Source organism: Ruditapes philippinarum, unplaced genomic scaffold, assembly GCF_026571515.1.
Source record: "Ruditapes philippinarum isolate M1 unplaced genomic scaffold, ASM2657151v2 ctg223_1_1_1_1, whole genome shotgun sequence".
In the NCBI taxonomy this organism is placed as follows: Eukaryota; Metazoa; Mollusca; class Bivalvia; order Venerida; family Veneridae; genus Ruditapes; species Ruditapes philippinarum.
In genome coordinates this window covers 193208-203835 of record NW_026851762.1, presented here as the reverse complement: position 1 = coordinate 203835, position 10628 = coordinate 193208, and the positions used below count along the sequence as shown (strand labels likewise).

Sequence of the window (10628 nt, the reverse complement as noted above, 5' to 3'; positions counted from 1 at the left end):
GATATTTTGGCAGAACTTTGTTTTTTTTTCAGGTTCAATAATTTAATGTGAGTTTTTGAACTGAAAATGAATCTAGATGGACTATGAAATGCATGTGATATAGATATTTTGGACTGTGAAAATGAAAACGAGGCCATTTGGGGTATGATATGTATTTGATATAGATATTTTCGACGACGAAGCGATATGGATTTACGATATGCATTTGATGTAGATTTTCTGGCCTCTGAAAAAAAAATGATTTGATCAATAATGATTTCTATAGGAACATTACGTAGCTCAAATTGGTTATATCTTATCTACAGAAAGAAAAAAATGAATGTAACCTTATTTCATGTTCATAGATTTCTAAAAATAATAATGCAAATATCTACATGTATATTTATGTTAGGACAAAATATAATAAATGCATATGGACGTGTTTGTGATTTTAATGACGAAATATGTATGGAAGGTAAAATAAATATTGCATTTTGATTTTAATGCACTGGCGAGGTGTGTATATAAATGGCAGAGTACCATATTTAGAGGGAGTGAAATGTGTTAGAAGTAAAAAAATATATGTGTGTATGTAAAAAAATGTATGTATGTATGTACGTATGTGCGTGCGTACGTACATATGTACTGACATGATAGAAAATTGTTTATACAAATAATACCAAAAATAAGACGATGCAGAATAATGTATTAAACTTAGTTTATATTTTATATCAATCTTAATAAACATTAAAGAATCAATTATGAACAAAAACATATATTTTCAAAACAGACACAGTATTTAGGAATACAACTGTTTGGGTTTTTCTAGCATATATATTTTGAAATGTAAGGAAAGTAATTACGAATTAAATGCATTCAAAGCTTGTAAGAGTAGTGTATCCTGTTTTTTGCATCTTGCTATTTTTTACACCATATTGACAATTTTATATGTGTATATACCATGTGTATATAAAAATGTGACTATGAGCTATATCGGCTGATTGGTCAATTGTGTATTGTGAGATGAAAGAATAAAGCTTCTTCTTTTTCATCTTCTATGGATCTAAAAAGCAGTGAAATGTGCCGACGAAGTTTATGAAATTGTTGAAAAATGAAATAAGCATTGCCTTATTGTATATATCATGTTCGGTGCCTGGTGATTCACGTGAAAATGAAATCGTTTGAAAACAACAAATCATAAAAAAAATACTAGTAATACGAGTATTTATATAATTCGCCAATAAAGTACAGCCGCCACACAAGTTTGAAGTTCCTAGGCCATTGCGTTCTTTAGTACATGTAATTGATCGGAAGCGGTTTGGTATATGGACCAACCGACGGACTGAAATCTGCAAAGCAATATACCCCCACTTAATCGAAGGTGGTGGGTATCAAACAAAAGCAAAAATGAGGACAAAACAAACATGAGGGAAATCTTTTCATTGCTCACAAAATACCCGTTACAGTGAAAAAAACACTGCCGTTTGACGGATCCTTTATCTAAACATGTGGACAATGGCACAAAAGCAATCATTGAGTTGTACAAGGTTTTAGTGATCAAAGTCAATGTTTTTTCTTGACCTTTGACCTACCAACCTAAAAAAACCTCAAAAAAAGGAATCTACTAGTCATAACTAACCTCCACGCTAATTCTTAGGACTGTATAGGGTCATGGTGTTTAAGGGAAGATTTTTCAGTTTTTACTATGTACATGAAGGGGAAACCTATAACCTTTGAGAAAAGCAAATTTTGATGTCTGGGCCATTATTTTAACAACCTTGTACGATGTCCACTAGATGATGTTTCATGCCAAGTTTAAGCCAATGGAGATGGGGAAGAACATTTTAAAGGTTTACAATATAATGTAAAGTAATCATTATTCGAAGGACACTAATTTTCGTAGATAGGTCAATCCACGAATTTAATTCCAAACAAAATATTATTTCGTGGGCTATAAGATTATTTTTTTTGTATTACAGTTTTTTTGCATTTTACATTTTTCAAAAACAGACTTCTTCTAACTTTAAAAACAACCAAACTGTTCTTTTAGACAAAACAAAGATATTTCTTGCCCGCGAAATTGATTTCACAGTATTAGAAGATATATTCCTAATGGAATAGTATCTTTGAAATCTTTTAAAGGTTAATAAGCAAAGACCATTGCTGTGAATAAAATTTAAATGTACATGAAATTGGAAATGTGTGGACAGACAGACAGACAACTAATTTGGTCATCACAACAGCTTGAACTTGATGTCAAGTGGGGCGTCCATGGCCAAGTGATTAAGATCATTGACTTCAAACCACCTGTCCCTCGCCGCTGTGGGTTCGAGACCCGACAGGAACCTTGGATTCTTTCATGTGAGGAAGCTGTAGAGCTAGCTTAAGCAACGTCGGTGGTTCTACTCAGGTGCCCGTTCGTGCCTGAAATAATGCATGAGGGGCACCTGAGGTCTCCCTCCACCAGTAATGTTGGAACGTTGCCATATGACCTATACTGTGTCGGTGTGACGTAAAACCCCTCAAATATGTGTACAAAAATGAAAAACACTGAATAAACCTTTTGACAATTTACTTAATATCAATTTCCTACAAGAGAAAATTTTTAGCTAAAATTGTAAGCATAGTAAAAATATAAACAATTTAATATCCTTGCATGTTTATAACTTTTATCTTTTATTACATGTATGTGATACATTTGTTAGCACTAAGTTATAAACAAAGCTTTTGTAAAGCAAGAAATATCTTCCACTGATATATTTTTTTATATGTTTGTTAACAATGTCTCCAATTCCATGAAAAATAAAATTGTGGCTGTAACAAACACGTGTGTTGCCATGACAATAAAATCAAATAATTTCAATATTGTCTGTATGACAGTAAAGTTCTGGACAAAAAGTACATTTAATACAGCATAATTTCACTTCAGTGTTGTTATATTTTTCTGGTCTTTCTGGATAATTGATTTCAGCACTTTTTAAGTTTGAAAATTGAGACCCACTCAAGCCATTGCTAGGGGACCGTGAGGAATATTGGACTTTTTCATTATCCCTCATGTACAGACTCAATTTTAAAAAGTCTGCAATTTTTATGTAATTTTGCTGATTTAAATGCTTCCGAGAGATCACTTATTATCCAGATATTTCTACATTCATGTAATATTTATGAAAGTTATTTTATAAATATTATCAACAATATCTTCAAAGTATGCCTTTAAACTGTTGTAAAATTGTTTAATTGTGACTGATCATATTTCAGCATACATAATTCATGCGCAATGTTAATAGGAGTTTGAAATTTATTACACAAAGCAGCATACTCCCAGATTCTTGTTAAATTCCATGAAAGTTTTAAGAAACGAATTAAAAAGTAAAATATTGTATAACGTGAAGTGAACAAATAAAGTAATTTACACATTGCAAACAGCACTTGCATGCCACATAAATTACCAAAAAGAGGCCAAAAATATGCAAAATTAGCTCTTACTGTGTAAGTCATACAGTGAAATATGGTCATTAATTGCACATAACATGTAAATTTTTATTTGAATCTTTTTACTTTTCATAAAATCTTAGTACATTTTTTTTCCAAATTTGATTTTCTTGAAATATTTTTATTCATCTGGAGGCATGAGGCTTTATTTTCACAAAGGTTCTTCAACAATATTGATCTTACATTTTGATGTGTTGCTACATCAACCATATTTGTTGATAGCAAATAACTTTGATACTACAATGTATGTTTAATTTGTACATGTGTATATTGCAACTAATAGGTCATGTTCCAGAGTGCATAAGAAAAATATTGAATACTCAATTAAAATATAACTAATATATACAATACACACAAATGTATCTTTATACAAACTAACATTTACATAAATGTACATGAATATTCATAATATCATTATTTGTTTGAACTAATATTTACAGGACTGACTTAAATTCATTAGATATCAATATGATCTAGCATTTAAATAAATGTACATGAATAATCTTAATATGAATAACTGTTGAACTAACATCTAGATAAATGTACATAAATGTTCATAATATGTATATTTGTATGAACTTTTATTTAGACAAATTTGCATGAATATTCATAATATAAATATTTCTTTAAACTAACATTAAGTAAATGTACATGAATATTCATATTTGTATGAACTTACATTTAGATGAATTTATGTACATGAATATTCATATTCACTTAGACATGTATCTTTTATGCATGTACATATTATTTAAAAATGAGCAATTCTCAATTTATCACACACTCTGCCAGTTTTGCCACTCCATAAAAATGGTATTGCACCACATGCATATATATTTTGACAAGACGATTTTTGCATTATACAAAATAGCGTAAAGACACCCTTAAATTTTAGCCTTACACTATATGCGCTTCAATGTAAAAGTGATTCTTTTTCACTGTAACAGTTTTTATTTTGGGTACCGTATGTGATAAATAGAATATTATATTTGTGTAGATTCAACAATAAATTTATTGATATCAAAATCAATAAATCAATATCATGCTTGCCAGAGGCTCGCATAATATCATTTTACTCAACTTGTTCAATAAATTTAGTATTAAATGTACACTCATTCAATATCCTCTATTTACTCTTTTGGAAAACAATGTATGAAAATATTCCAAGTAGACTGAGTCACTAACTCTACATTTACACAAGTCACAAACTGTTATTTATATACAATGACTTATAGATACATGTATACCTATAACTTATTTTGTAATATTACCTCTCTCAGATCAACAGTTATACCATGTATTTCACAGTTTTACAATACTACATGTTTATGAGCCACTCAACTTCTTGCAATTAATACAAATGTCTCTTACAATGCCTATATTTGTATAAGTCCAATATTGATTCTTAAATGACGTTTTTTGTTTTCCTTCAGTTAATTATGGAAGAAAACTAATGAAATGTCAAGACAACGAAAAATCTGGCGTTAGTGTAAGTGAGAAATAATTTTAGCATTATTATTATGAAAAGAAAACGTTATAAGGACAGAAAATATCAATAAAAATGAGTCATAATTGTTGCTGTATACAGCTTTTAAAACTATTTTATCTATTTTATGGAGGGAGAAAAAAAAGTTTTATATATATGTAGTCCCTTTTTTTTTATTTTCTTTGTGTTAAGTGACAATTTCATGAGGAGACTGTTAGAATTTGGTATAGCTAATGGTGCATCCTTCATTTGCTTGTTTTAAACCATGCAATCCTACTTCCGTCTAAGTGGAATTTAACACAAATGCACTTCAAACATCATAAATATATGATATACCAAAGTAACCTTGATATTATTTTCAGAAAAACAAATTCAGATTTACTTCAGAAAAAAAAAGATTTATTTAAATCTCTCTATTTCAGAAAAAAAAAATCAGGACAAGATTTATTTCAGAAAAAAATTATTCAAAAAAAGATTTATTTCAAAAAAAAAATATTCAGAAAAAGATTTATTTCAGAAAAAAAATATTCAGAAAAAGATTTATTTCAGAAAAAAAATCAGAAAAAGATTTATTTCAGAAAAAAAACTCAGGACAAGATTTATTTCAGAAAAAAATTATTCAGAAAAAAATATTTTCTTCAGTAAAAAAAGAATAAAAAAAAGAAGATTTATTTCAGAAAAGAATTATTCATAAAACGATTTATTTCTATGCCTCTTCAACAGACATCTTGTTTGCTAATTTATTACTTGTAACATAATTATGCAATACCACAGTTGAGTTCAGTCAACTCATAACATGTTTTTTTGGTCACTGTATCCCCCTGAAGACAATGATGATTGATGATAATATCTGATGATAACTGATGACTATGAATATACTATGACCAGAACAGTATACTAAATGCCATGGCAACACAGCACACTGCAACATATGGACTTTTTCTTTCACCTGAAGCAAAAAATATAAACATTGCTCAAGTACATGTATAAATAACATGCTGATAATTTAGATAAAACATACATTGAATTTGAACAAAGATTGCCACAGTTTAATGGAGATAACAGCTTTTTTTTTATAAAGATCTATACCAGGTTATAAATACAATTACCATTTAAAGCAGCATGCCTCCAGATGATCATTCTAATTTTAATGAAAATTTTGAAAATGTATTTTAAAGTAAAATATTGTGAAGTGAACATAGAAAGTAATTCACACATTGCAAATTGTGCTTACAATCCACAAAATTACCCCAAAAATAGGCCAAAATATGCAAAAATAGCCCTTACTGCATTAGTAACAGTACAATAGAATTGTGGTGATAAATACTGCAAAATCAGTCATTAATTGCACATAACATGTAAATTATTACTTGAATTTTTTTCCTTTTCTAAAAATCATAGTACATATTTCTCTAGTTTGATTCCTTTGAAATATTTTGGCTCATTTGGAGCCATGCAACTTTAATACAGAAAAACATTATTATAACATATTATTAAGAAACTCATCTTTACTTATAATGGTAATCATTTTGTTACATGTGATAGAGTTGCTATACATTCTGTCTTGAACATTCAGTTTTCCATAATATATATAATTATGTATAACAAAAAATCATAAAAGAAAATTGTCCAACTTGATCTTATAAGTTTAAAATTATTTTAGTTGGAAGTCTTAATATTATACTCTCAAATTACATGTACAAAAAGTTTATTGACTAGTGTAAATTACTTTTAAATGAAACACTTCTGTATTTAGATAAATTTATTGTATACATTATGCCTACCTATTCTTGCACATTTCCAGAATATTCCTAATAACCTGAAATATAACATGAGACAATGATGGAACATTATTGTTACAAAATATGAACATAATTATTAAATCAATAATGAATGAAACCCACACACCTGACCTTTATACATTGGCAACACTTATACATGTTAATGGAATAAGAGAAATGCAGAAATTGGGAAAATGCAGAAATTGGGAAAATGAATAAATTGGGAAATAAAGGAATTGGGGGGAAATGCTGGAATTGGGATTTTACAGAAATTGAGCAAATGCAGTAATTGGGAAAATGCAATTGCAAATTGTTTCCATCGGGAATTTCTAGGACTGTCATTGATGGAAAATTTTGTAATGATATATAGAGAGATAAATATTGACAATTTTTCAATATATTGACTTTGACAGAAGATACAAATTAAATACATTTAAACGTGTGTTATAAATCGGGATCATGGTGTTATGCATGTTTGTATTAGACATTACAAATACTACAATCTAACAGAAAAGTTTTTTTTCTTTCTTTTTTTTTGTCACTGACATTTGAAAACAGAGTTTAAAGTTCAAGTTAGCCAAGAAAACTGGAAAAAAATGACTTCTCTTATTAGGCAATAAAGAGAGGTATACAAATTTTAGCTTGTATCTATATTTGAAAGTGTGTATCAATATTGTATCAGATGATGGATATCAATGATATATAGATATTGCGATATTCAATGACAGTCCTAGGAATTTCAAAATATATGGATTGTAATCTTTTAGTTATTATGCTACTGTATCAAACACCAGAGGAAAAACCCATATTTTTGTGAACAGAACTGAATTAAAATTTCATATTTAAACTTGACAGTTAAGGTCATTTACAGATCAAGGTCATTATAACACAGATCAATTTATATGTCAATGTTCACGTCATAACAGTTGCTTTTTCAAAGAAGGACTCACATCCATTCATAACAAATTTAAAGCAATATGAGCAAAATTCAACTACTTGACCATGATGGTCAAGGTCACTTTAAGGTCAATATTAAATATGAATAGTTCAACGTGTAGGTGTGGCAATCAGAGTTGTTTTTTTGTACAATAATTATACCCTTAAAAATACATGTATAACAAAGTTAAAGCAATAAGAACATAATTCAATAACTTGACATATGATAGTAAAGGTCACTTTAAGGTCAATTTAGGCTAAACTTGAATAAATGAACATGTTGGTGTGGTAACAGTGTTGTTTTTTGTACAAGAGTTTAAAAAATATACATTGTAACAAAGTTACCACAGACAAAATTCAATAATTTGACCTTAAACACAATTCAACATTTTGGTTTGACATAAGTATTGTTTTTTTTTCAAGTTTAAGCTGGTATAAGTCAAATTGGAAATAACATACAAAAGTTATGAAAGCTTCAGAATCTGCAGTTGTTAGCATTAAAGGCCCATTATGCCTGAGAAATGCTATAATTTTTATTTATCAAAAAGTAAATTCTCTCTTTGGTATTTGGTAACTGTTTCCAAAGATACACTCCTTTGCCATATACATGTACAAAATACATAAAAAATCCTTTGGTTATTTTGCTCTGTTTGCAAATGGTATACTTAGTGAATTAATATTTTGTACGGAAGTGACATACTATTCTGTTACAGTTTACATTTTGCTACCTTTTCGACACATGACTGCATGTTCAGCGCTACTTTTTTCAGTTGTTTAACAATTTCTCTTTATCCACTATTAAAACATTAAATTATCAAACACATGTTTGGCATTTCTAAAGAATTACAAAAATATGGATTTCTGAGTCATAGTGTTCATTAAATCACAGTGGGAGCAATCTCAGTTCTCCGGATAGCAGCTTTGTTAGCGAGATGAATGCCAATGACGTCCAAGGTTTCTATCGTGCTACAATGCTATATGTAGTAAAGAATTACTCAGTGAAATGAAAGGAACAGAAGAAGTAAAGTTGTTAGTAAATGTGTAGTTAAATTTAGTAAACATGCCTCGGTGAATTTGGTTCCTTATTAATACCCTCACCCGCCACATTAACTTTTTGTAAAATAAGTGGTCTAATGCAAAACTTTAACTCAACCTATATTTTATGATGTTTCTATGGTGTACCAATAATTATCACAATTAATTGCCTTGTTAATAATAGAGTGTAATCATCTGTTAATCATTATCTTTGTAAAAACAAGAAAAATTGTGAGGACACCATTTTTCTATTTTAAGTAACAGTGACTTTGACCTTAAACCTTGGTGTCCAACTGCAATCCTAAGCTAGGTCTGTCCATAAAATTTTCTATATGCCAAGTTTCATTACAATATTTCATTTCTCCATCTAGTTATCTCCCAAGACAATTTTTCTATTTTTAGTAATAGTGACCTTCACCTTAAACCTATGGGGTCCATCAACAATCACATTAGCTACCTTGATCTTCATAAATCTTGCTATATACCATGTTCAATTACAATATCTCATTCCTAACTCTAGTATTTGTCCAGAAATCATTTTTCTATTCTTAATAACAGTGACCTTGAGTTGACCCAAGGGGATCCAAAAGCAATTAAATTTGGGTCTTCATATAAACTTGTTATAAATTATAACAAGTTTGATAACAAAATCTCATTCCTAACACTAGTTATTGTCCAGAAACCATTTTTCTAATTTTAGAAACAGTGACCTGGACCTTGATCCCTGAAAAGCAATCCCAACCTGGGTTTCAACATAAGCTTGCTACATGTACATCCCAAATTTGAATACATTAAATCGTTTTAAACTGAAGTGGACAGACAAACTGGACATGTACATTTGTACTTCTTATTTGTCAATATAAATGTTTTAAATTGTTTAGTTCAAATATATTCTTGTACATGTATATTTATTTGATGCATATTTACACCCATACATGAAATGACCAGTGCTTAAATAATTCACTGTTTCTTAATTCTATATGAAAATGGCATGCTGAACATGTGAATGTAGGAAAAGCCCCACATGTCAAAACCCCACACTTCAAAATTTTATAGAGTGGACAAAACACCACAGTGGACAAAACCCCACACCTTTAATTTTATAGAGTGGACATTCATTACCTTCAAACTGAAAAGGCAAAAATCAATCCTTTATTTCAACAGTGAGCAATACAATTAAGTAATTTGCACTTACCCTTCCTTGTTTTTGTCAAGAAGACTTGGCGCTATGGACCGTATATAAGCACATGTACATATCAATAGTAACACAACTGTCAGAAGACTTTGGAAATTGAAGATAGCCGACTGTGAATGTAAAAAAATTATACATCAACATATTGTGCTATATTTAAAACATAAAATGCAGCTACACTTTGGAGAAGGGTATGTTTTATTTTTATTTTTTTATTTTTATGCACCTGAACTCCTGAATTCTTACAAGGTGACATTATACAAACCCAAGAGTGAATGGTGATTGGTGATTGCTTAAATAAAATAAAATTAATTCTATTTTTGTCATTTTGGTTTTCAATTTTAAGATAAAACTTAATGTCACCCAAGTAATCAATAACCCCGAGTAATCTATAAATACATGTATCCTTCTGAAATTATCAGTTTAGACAGTCTTTTCATATTTTCAGCAGTTAATATATTTTATTCTAAACATTTGTTTTTATCAATAATTGTTCAATCGCCATTAAAATTTCCAATCTTTTGAAATATACAACTAATTTATCTCTGCTTGACAGTGAAAAAAATGAGGATAAATCATAATCAGAATACTGAAAATATTCATGCTAGAGCTAAGAATCTTGTCACACATGATGTGGGTGATGGTAAGGAACATATATTTGAAGTTTGAAGTAGATACCTTTAGAAACAAAGAAATTGTAATAAAAGATAACATTAAAAAAAAAAAT

General features: G+C 29.3%; 1 long non-coding RNA gene across 1 annotated transcript; it reads right to left on the bottom strand.

The window, feature by feature from the left end:
* Positions 1-6739: 6739 nt before the first annotated feature.
* Positions 6740-10008, bottom strand: LOC132739099 (uncharacterized). Its single transcript, XR_009626959.1, has 2 exons — positions 9905-10008; positions 6740-6776 (listed from the first exon to the last, which is right to left on the bottom strand). It is a non-coding gene; the product is annotated as an uncharacterized LOC132739099 (long non-coding RNA).
* Between the last annotated feature and the right edge of the window lie 620 nt (positions 10009-10628).